The 11,201-nt window shown below is 34.6% G+C and overlaps 1 non-coding gene across 1 annotated transcript; it reads left to right on the top strand.

Annotated features, from left to right (window-relative positions):
* The first annotated feature begins 5,560 nt into the window (after positions 1-5,560).
* On the top strand, positions 5,561-5,632 carry Trnaw-cca (transfer RNA tryptophan (anticodon CCA)). The gene has a single exon. It is a non-coding gene; the product is annotated as a tRNA-Trp (tRNA).
* Positions 5,633-11,201: the final 5,569 nt, after the last annotated feature.

Genomic DNA, 11,201 nt, shown 5'->3' with positions numbered 1-11,201 from the left:
GCAAACATTCGATTAAATATACTCTCCATGTCTCCAAACTTATAACAATATGAAAATGTAATTTCAAGCCCTAATTTTTATTTTAATAAAATGAGCAAAGACCAAATTTTAAAATCATAAAAGTTTTGATCGAAAAATATACGACATATTTTTTTTCATCGGTTTTCTTTAGAAAAGATTTCACGAAAATCAAGAAATTTAACTTCATTGAAATCTAATAAATATATATAACTGCCAAAAAAATCACTTACCTGTTCAAAATTACTAAGCTATGGGTGCTTCTATTATTCATGTATAAGAATTTGTCCATATTTATATCTTATATCCCATGTATTTTTTAAATAAAAGGATTTTTAAACAAAGAGTCCCGGAAAACGTCTTTTTTAAACCGGAAATTCGTCGATATGTCGATTTGATGTTTACAGAAGCAGCAAAGTGACAAAAATAATTATTTCAAAAACGTAAAAACAACATATTAGTAATCTCGATAGTAACTATATGAATAAACAAACATTTAATGTAATAACGAACGAAAACACGTTTTTTTTTTTTTTACTATAAGCATTATTCAGTTTTGTATAAAATAAACGAATGTTTATGTATATACCAAAAATATTAAAAGAAAACTTTAGGATTGCCATTTCCTATTTTTCAATGTAACTAAGATTTTACTTAAATAAATTCTTATAAATTCTTCAAAGATGTGAGGAATTAAGCAAAAAGACAAAGAAATTCAATTTAAATTTATTGAAATAAAAAAAAGAAATTGATTTTATTTTTTAATTTATGTTCATGCCATGGAGCGTTATCTCCCTTTCGTATTTTTGACATATTTCATTTCAAGTACAAAGTAGTCAGTACATGCTACCATATTTGCAAAATAATAACATTTAATTCATGGTTTTTGGCCGATTACAAAATATTCGCTCTACCAAAATTCCATTTTTTTTATTCTCGTAAAGAAATACATGAATTTTTGATTTAATATATTTTAATTCTTCTTTATCGGGTGAATTTTTTTTTTAAATATCTAAAAAAAAGAAAACATTGAATGATATAGAAAAAAGTGTCGTCAGGGTCGGATATTTAATTAACAAGCTAAGCATAACATGAGTTTCCACTAAAAAATAAAATCAACGTGTTTAAAAAAAAAATGGTTTTACACTTTGGACTTTACAGGTAAATTTGCAAAAAAACTTCTTTTTTGTTTTAAATTTGAATATTTTATCTTTGATTTTGATTTTTTATCTTCAATTTGTGATATAAAAAACTTTGATGAGTAAATTAATTATTTAAATTTTAATAGACATTTCAAAACGGGGGGGGATTTAAAAAAACGTTTGTCTAAAATATTATATTTGTTTTATTGGAAAGAACATAAAATTTCCCATTGACCCTGAAAATATCGTAAATTAAATCAACAGAAAAATTTTGATAGATTTTTAAATTTAAAAATTGAAAAATATTTAACTCGTAAAATTCAATTGATGTCATTACATAAAAAATGGCTGTAATGAAAGCGCACCGACACTTTATAAACACTGTTATTTTTTTAATAAAAATATTTCTATTATTTTTTAAACAACTTTAATAGTTTATTTTGGAAGTATATTCAATAAAGAAAATAAACAACCCACTTTAAAAAGAGAAATTACGATTTTTTAAATATTTTATTCACAGTTTTGTGTTAAGAGTGTCGAAAATTCCGTCAAAATTCTGATAGACCTACCCGAACAGCAAACGAGAACTTGGATACAAATTGGAAGAGGAAAAATTCACAATTTCTTACATGCAAATCTGAAAGAGTAGAGACGATTTAAAAAATAAATTTGACTATCCTTTTTGTCAACAGCGGAAACTAATGGCAAAATTAATAAAATGTGCAACCTACGGCCACGGGCGCATCTTAGCAAAAAGAGGGAGCATTATTGATGGCTATGGCTGGAGATGTGGCAATATTAAATGTCGACGGTGGACAGCAATTCGGACTGGGACCTTTTTCGCAAAATCATAGCTAAAAATCGCGTGATATAAAATTGATATACCGGTGGCCGTTCGGGATGGCAACAAAAATAAAAACTATTCTTTCTTTTGTTTTAGATGCATTAAAAGTAACCAGCCACCTCTTTCCCCATTGTACCACGTGCTCAATATCATAGGAGAGAGAGAGAGAGAGAGAGAGAGAGAGAGAGAGAGAGAGATAGAGAGAGAGAGAGAGTCAGAGAAAATTTAGTCATTTACGGCCTTTGATATGTTGCCATAGATGGTACTGTCGTCAGCATAAATGTCCAGGAATGATCTTTGGATGCTACTTGGGTGTTATTTGGAAGATCATTTATGCATATCAGAAAGATAGTTGGGCCCAAGATGGACCCCTGAGAGACTCCAGCATTAATATTGTGAGCTTCTGATTTCTGCCCGTCAACCACTACTCTTATGAATCTATCAGTGATTATAGCTAGCCGAGTGTTTTATGTGAAAGTCCGGCAAGGGTAAACATTAGATTAGAGTTCAGCCGAGCAATTGTCATGAAAATAACGATACAGCTGAGACATGCTCGCCACGTCTCTTCTGTGGGAAAGAGGTTGCAGGGAAGAGAAAAGGGCACTTCCTACTAGGTTTCAGTCAGGAAGGATACAACGCGCCGAGCAGCCCCTGTCCACATGTGACAATAGTACTCCCTTTAAGGACGTATTTGTCTATTATACAGATAGAGAATTGCATCTACTGAAGTGGTATAATGATCCAATAATTTATCCGGCAATCTTGGCCACAGATTTGATGTACGTTCCATTTGAGATCAGAAATGAAGGTCAGTTCTAGAAGTTTGCCAAACATAGAAGTTTCCCCAAGACGAGAGCCATTCATTTCAATTGGGGCCTAATAATGATTAAAAGAGAGTAGTTTGGATTTTAGCTGCATTAAAATTAACCAGCCACGTTTTTCTCCATTGCATCACGTGCTCAAGATAAGGAGACAAGGAATCAGAAGGATCTTGGTCATTGCTAGTCTTTGAAGTGTTGCCACAGATTGTGGTATCGTCTGCATAAATCTCTATGAATTATCTAAGAATGTGATTGGGTAGATCGCTAGTAAAGAACGGTAAGAAGGTTGGGATCGGGATGGAACCATGAGAGACGCCAGCATTGATACTATGAGATTCTGATTTCTATCCATCGACTACACTTATAAGCCTATCCAAATGAAAAAAAAAAAAATAATTAAGAGGACGTCTCTAGCCATTCCGTAGCTGGCTATCTTGTGAAGTAGACCTTTATGCCATAACATATCAAAAGCCTTTAATATATATTTATTTACCACATGATAAAGAGTGATAGATAGATAGATAGATAGATAGATAGATAGATAGATATTAGGACAAGATTGATTAAGTTGTGTGTCGTCTATTTGAGTGGCTCTGGTAATGAAATGGTTGGCGCGTTCGACTAAAGACAACGTCGGGTCAATCAGTTTCTTTTTAACTTTCTTAGTAAATGCCGTCTCTTATGTTTATCTTTAGATTTGAGGAGCTATATACAAGTCAAATCTATCTATTTATATATCTATAAAACTGAACGTGTCTGTGTGTCTGTGGGCGTGTCTGTCTGTCTGTCTGTGTGTCTGTGTACATTTTCCTTCGCAATAACTCTGTTAATATTTAGTCTACAGACTCGAAATTTGATATACAGGGTACTGAGATTTGAGAAAATCGATGTGATCCGTTTTCGGCCAGAAATTTGACTGTTAAGGGGTCAAAGTTTAACGATTTGACTTTTGATAATTCTACCAAATTCCTCCGACAATTTGGGGTCTAAACACTTGAAAGTATAAATATAGATTCCTTGGACATGGATCTAACTTAATAACTCGATTTGAGCCCAAAACAATAAATCTTAAGGGGTCATAATAGGGGTCAAAGTTAAAAAATTGACCTTTTTTTTTTTTTGCTCAGCATACACCTCAAAACACCCAGGAAACGCCGGGCACCCATGCTAGTATATCTATAAAAGAGAACGTGTGTGTGTGTGTGTGTGTGTGTGTGTGTGTGTGTGTGTGTGTGTGTGTGTGTGTTTGTGTGTGTGTGTGTGTGTGTGTGTGTATTTCCCTACGCAATAACTCTGTCAATTTTTAGTCTACAGATTCGAAATTTGATATACAGGGTACTGAGATTTGGGAAAATCCTTGTAATTGGTTTTCGGCCAGAAATTTGACTGTTAAGGGGTCAAAGTTCAACGATTTGACCTTTGAGAACTCTACCAAACTCCTCCGACAATTTTGGGTCTAAACACTTGAAATTTTAGATATAGGTTCCTTGGACATGAATCTTACTTAATAACTTTATTTGAGCCCAAAACTAAATGTTCAGGGGTCATAATAGGAGTCAAATTTAAAAAAGTTGACCGTTTTTTTTTTTTTGCTCAGCATACACCTTCAAATACCCGGGTAACGCCGGGCACCCATGCTAGTATATCTATAAAAGTGAACGTGTTTGTGTGTGTGTGTGTACATTTCCCTACGCCATAACTCTGTAAATTTTGAGTCTACGGACTCGAAATTTGATATATAGGGTACTGAGATTTGGGTAAATCTTTGAGATCTGTTTTCGGCCAGAAATTCCGATGTAAAGGGGTCAAAGTTCAATGATTTTACGAAACTCCTAACTTAATAACTTGATTTGAGGCCAAAAACAATAAATTTTAAGGGGTCATAATTGCGGTCAAAGTGAAAAAAAAAAAAAAAAAATTGACCTCTGCGGTCTCTACCAAATTACTCGGAAAATTTCTGGTCTTAAGATTTGAAATTTTGCATAAAGGGATAGGGCAAGCTTTTTAATCGGTTTGGGACGAAAATTTGAGTTACCAATATATAAATGTATGTATGTATGTATGTTTGCATGTCTGCCTAAAACTTTCGACAGAGGCGACGAATTTTCACAAAATCAGTATTGTTTTAAGCTCGACCTTCAGACGACAAATACCAAATACAAATACCAAAAAATTGTCTAAAAACATTAATTTCTTTACTCTGAACTGGGCACTTTTCTACAGGGAGGGTCGCTTTCGTCAACGATATTTTCGAAAGTCATCCCGTCTTTTCGATTGTCTAGCCTTAATTTAAACCGACGTCAGTTCCAGTTTGGCGGTGGATGTAAGTGCAAGGACGTCAGTTTTTTTCCCGTTCTTGTCCTCCTTTGCGGTACAGGTTCAAGCCTGCACTCCTACTACCACTTTTGTTTTGCTCAACACACACCTCCAAACGCCCGGGCAACGCCGGGTTGAAATGCTAGTATAAAATAAAATAAACCTTGAAAAATATTGATATTATTTATGCTTATAACGTGTACACATTAATAAATGTTTATGAATTAAATCAATTTAAAATAAAATATAATTATTTCACGACCAAAACAAAATAATAACTCAAACGCAAATCGTTTAAAATATCTCTGTACGTTTACAGCTGATGCAATCAAATTAAACTGAGATTGTGTTCTTAAGAGTGAAAAGCAATTGACTCTTTCTGTTCACTATTGAATATATAAATAGAAGCGTGCACCAGTGGCCCTGTGGCGCAACGGTAGCGCGTCTGACTCCAGATCAGAAGGTTGCGTGTTCAAATCACGTCGGGGTCAATGTAAAAGCTTTTATTTTTATTGCGATCTGCCCAATTTAAAAATGTTCTCATTTTAATGCATAAAGCGATTACTACCTGTTTTAAGTCAAATTTTAGACAACCCTATAACTTAATAGCTCGCATTTTATGCATCCACTATCCTGCATCGACTGTGAACATATTAGACAATTTACATTGTATATAGTTTATACATCGAATAAGAATGTACCTTCTTTTTAATAATAAAATCAGAGCCTCAAATCTTTTAAAATATCTCTGTACGTTTACAGCTGATGCAATCAGATTAAACTGAGACTGTGTTCTTATTTAAGAGTGAAAAGCAATTTACATTCTTTAAGTTACTCGATATATTAATGAAAGAGTGTTCGGCTCAGCGTACTGACAGGTGAGTACCCTGTGGTGCAATGGTAACAGGTCTACCTCCTGATCAAAAGGTTTCGTGTTCAAATCACGCCGGGGTCAATGTCTTTCCTTTCATTTTTCCAACGATAATAACAAATTTAAAAGTGCTGTCGTGTAAATGTATGACGCGATTTCGATCTGGTTTAAATACAACTTTAAACAACCCTATCACTTAATATCTAGTAGTTCATGCATTTATTATCGTTGATCGACTGTGAACATCAATAGATATTTTAAATTTGAATTCATTAATTCTCACTTACGAAAACATGAAGTAATTATATAAGTGCCAGGGTTTTTCCAAAGATAAAGTCTCCTATTTTTAACCCTAAACGTTGAAGAGCTACGAAGACCATTACATTTTCTGCTACTGAATTTATTTTAATTCTTTAGTCATCAACAACCTCAATGCGCTTTTATTCGCGATACTTACAGAATAGACAATGTGAAGGTTTCCAACATCCAAGTTAAAGTGTTTTCGTCGAAGGTTATGGATTCGAACTTAACAGACCCAAGTTGTCGTTAACCACTTAACTACCGTCATCTCTCGACGTCACTATAAGATTATAGTTATAATAGTGATAACTGGTAAAACGGATAATATCAGGACGTCATTAAACGACTCGTAACAGGAAGAGTAACGGACTGTCTAAATGGAAATAGGCAATATTTGGTATACTATTGAAACTCTTCAGATATTGGGAGTTCCTCATACGTATGGGATAACATGAAAAGGGGGTTACTTCTCAAAGAGATTAGGTCATTTTCTCCAACATGTTACGTAACACACAACAAATTCACGCAACACAACAAATTCTTAATAACGCATGAAATGTGTGACATATTGAAAAGGCGACGTCGTTCAGTAAAAATAATTTGAACACATCGCGAAGAAATCTTTTGTTCCGTCGAAAATACTGAAAATCAAAAAACGCGATGACATGCATTATAGTAGAAAACATAGACGACACGTGCACACTTGTAATTTTTCGGTTGTACTTTGAACATTATTTAAATAAAACTAAAAGAAACCTTAAAAACTCGATGCAACCATTACAAATGCTAATATTATTAACGTTTATAAATGTCAACGCAGTAAAAGGACGTTTTTGATTTTGTAAAAAAATCTAAAATAAATAAATTTAATAACTATGAAATCAAAATGATAGCCAAAACGCTGCGTTTGTGTAATTTTAGTAATTTTTTGATAGTAATTAAATATGAATAAATAACATAATCTTCTCTTTTAGATAACTCAATAGTGCTATACTAGAGCTATAAAAATTTTTCTTAAAGATAACACGTTAAAAAGGAATAGACACACAAGTATTTACTCATTTTCAAAATGTTGATCTTTTATTGACGTCATTTAAAAAAAAAACATTGGCAAAAGATCTTTTATATCATGAATGATATAAATCAAATAGGATAATGTTATGCATTACTTCGGGCCAAGATCAAAGTGTAGCATACGTCTTCCCTCTCATCCTTTACCGACTGGCCGTACTTTCCCTGCCTGCACAATACCTAAAAGCTTTTGTCGAACTCTTATCCTCGCTCCTTTGGGACAGAAGAAGACACTGGGTGAGTAGACAGGTCTGCATTCAATGTCCGTGTGAGGGAGGTTTGGGAATGCCGGACTTGAAGTTTCATCGAGACGCCGAGAGGCTGGCCTTCCTGAGCCACTACCTTCAAGAAGATCAACCGTGGCACCCCAAGATTACTGCTGCCTTTCCCGACCTCATTCTCGGCCCCTCTATCGAGAGTCGTCGCAGGTTGCGGGGAGATTCAGCTTTCCTGAAATGACTATCAAGGTCCAGCGACCTTGTGACTGCTGCAGGTAGGGAATTCCACCGGGATCTAGTGAGGGGGGGGGGCAACGACCGGCTATGCGCTCGTTTGGGTTGGTAGCAGAGTGAGATCCGCTCCGCGTGGAGTTGAGCGCCAGGTGTGAGTCATCTGAACAAATTCGGAGTTCTCTCTGACCTGGCGATTGGCCCAAAATAAAAACGTTTATAAATGTCAACAACATACAATGCAGTTCCAGTTTTTTGAAGTCGCCTGTTTGCCCCCGTTGCGGAACAACGGCCGTAGAAACGACTGATCACGCTTTCTTTCATTGCCATGAACTCCGCCAGTACTGGTCGTATGTCAGCGAGGTGACGGCTCGCATCGATTCCGAGCATCCTCGCCCGATTACCGTATCCAATGTCATTGACAACATGAGGCCGCCGTGGGACCGGAAAAGACAAATCGTCTACATTACGATCCTGGCCGTGGCGGGAATGGTGATTTGGACGTCGCGTCTGCAAGGTGGCCGGTGGGTGTTGTCTTTTTCTGATCAGGATCTGATCGCTTTCTTTAAACACCAGCTACGGTTGAAGATCAGATGTGATAGAAGAAGGCTGCATCGCGCGGCATTTGACTGAAGATGGATACATGTAGCAAGTCTGTGTCATTATTTTTATTGTTATTTACATGGGAGTTACCACTTATCAAGGCCCGGAAACCACTCGGGGATAAAGGTTATTGCGTGCACAGTAATCAATGGGATAGTATCATAGTAATCATTAGTATTGGAGATTTGATAAAGTGTCTTACTTTAGGGGGCGGTTCATCAGGAATTTGTTTATGTTGGACTTGAAGACATCCAAGTTGTAGTAAGGTGGGAAACAGACAAAAGGAAGAGAGTTCCACAGGCGTGTACTTCTAAGAAAGAAACTTTGTTCATGGAATCTACGTTTTAATTTAGGCACAGATAAAGAGTGGGGGAAATTATTGACAGTGGTTTCAGCCAGACGGGTGTTTATCATGAAAAATTGGCGAAGAGGGACCAGAGATTAGAGCTCAGACGAGCACTCGCGATAGAAATAACGAAAAAGCAAAGACAGATTCGCAACGTCTCTTCTGTGGGAGAGAGGTTGCAGGGAAGAGAAAAGGGCATCCTCCACTAAGCCACGAAGTCTATTTTGTACTCTGTCAAGGCAGGATAGACTGTTTTTAGCAGCTCCTGCCCAGATGTGGAAGCAGTACTCCATCCTTGGACGTACTTGGCTTTTATATAGATAGAGAAATGCATCAGTAGTGAGATATCTTCCCGATATTTTCGAAAAATTGGCTAAAAACATTATAAAAACATAATAACAGTTATCCCTGGTAAAACGGATAATATCAGAACGTCATTATGCGACTCGTAACTGGAAGAGTAGCGGACCCTCTAAGTGGTCAGTAATATACTACCCAGGCAGGATCTGATATACCATTAAAATTCTGTAGATTTTGATTGTTCTCCGAACGTATAGGATAACGTCAAAAAGGTATTACTTACCAAAGAGATGAGATTATTAACATAACGTGAAAGACACGAAACAAATTCTTTATAACGTCGCAAATGTATGACGTCACGAAAAGATTACGTCATTCAGTAAAAAAGTTTGAAGACATCGTGAAGATATCTGTTGTGCCGTCGAAAAATAGAAGATCAAAAAGGATGGCGCTGTGTATTAAAATAGTAAACATATACGACACGTTGACATTTGTTATTTTTCAGTTTTGCTGTGAATGTTAAATAAATAAAACTAAAAGAAACCTTAAATATAGCGATGCAACCATTAAAACTGTTAATATTTTAAACGTTTATAAACGTCAACGCAGTAAAAAAAAAATGTTTATAAATCTAAGAAATCTAAAATAATTAAATGAAATAACAATTAAAACAAAATGATAGCCAAAACTGCAAACCGTCTTTACTATTTCTGTGCATAATATTAAACTGATAATGTATTATTATTTAAGAATTAATAATAATTTCATCTTTTTATCTTTTATGTGATACTGGCAGACAGCGCAGCAGCGTTGCGTGGTTGTAAAATACGCTTAAATATGATATTTTAATTTATGCAGGTTTCGTTATTATAGAGTCAAATTTCTATTGATTATCATATTGTACCCAATATATAGTGGTGATTTCAAAGTTTTAAAAATGTGACTTATATACGCGACTCGCCACAAATATTAAGAGTGGCTGTACAAGGAACGTTTCAGTTGCGTGTACACCCAAGCAATTTCCGTGCACAAAACTAGAGACTTGCCTTGTTTCTTCGACGTAGCTGGAAGCACTTTTTTTTTTTTTTTTTTTTTACATAGGCATCACGTGACAAAGATGTTTTTTTACATGGACTTCACGTGACAAAGATGTTTTTTTATTTGTTTTTTTTTTTTTTTTTTCACCCAATCGGATTATAAAGAAAGTGAATTTCAAAAATATTTTTTTTTCCGACAGCTTTCGTTGGAGCCGGTTTCAAACCTATAAAAAGGGCACGTGCGACAAAAACAGTCAGTCGCAATAAAAGCCATCCAGTATGCCGTAACAACCAGAGAGACTCCGTCGGGTCCGACGTAAAACAACCAGCATCGTTGCGCGCGGGTCACACATCTAAATTCTCCACATAGAAATACCAGATCAGCGAGAATTAACATTTACTCTTCTTGTTTCATTTTGTAACTAATATAACTGATTTTAAAACGATTTTAAAAAGACAAAGAAGAAATATTTTATATCTTAAAAAAGCATAGTAAGCTATAAAACCAAGTTTGGTATCAATATATATATAGTAAGTTATAAAATATATATGGCAATTAAGCTACACAGAATATATCAGGCATGCCTGATGAATCCTAGCGTGGATGAAATGCGGAATATTCTGTGTAACTTAATTGCCATATATATATATATATATATATATATATATATATATATATATATATATATATATATATTATAACTTACTACCTAGCTCTACATACGTACTGAGCACTGTTGAAGTAAATAAAGTTTACGCATAAATTTATACTTTCGTATATTAATTTCTGTGATTAAATGAAGTAATATATATATATATATATGTATATCTATCTATCTATCTATCTATCTATCTATATATATATATATATATATATATATATATATATATATATATATATATATATATATATATATACTAGCAAAAGTATCCGTCGTTGACTGGGTTCAAAAACAGCCTACAGAAAATGGACTCTGATTTATGAAAGTAGGTTATGAAAAGAAGGGTGGTAAAGAGATAGCTTCGAATTTGGGTGTATCAAAACCAAAGAAAAATATGATGAAAGTAAAAATAAAATAGATA

Source organism: Euprymna scolopes, chromosome 6 (genome assembly GCF_053919585.1).
Source record: "Euprymna scolopes isolate OS-2025 chromosome 6, ASM5391958v1, whole genome shotgun sequence".
NCBI lineage: Eukaryota > Metazoa > Mollusca > Cephalopoda > Sepiida > Sepiolidae > Euprymna > Euprymna scolopes.
The sequence above is the reverse complement of the archived record's forward strand: the minus strand, read 5'-3'. Positions and strand labels throughout refer to the sequence as shown.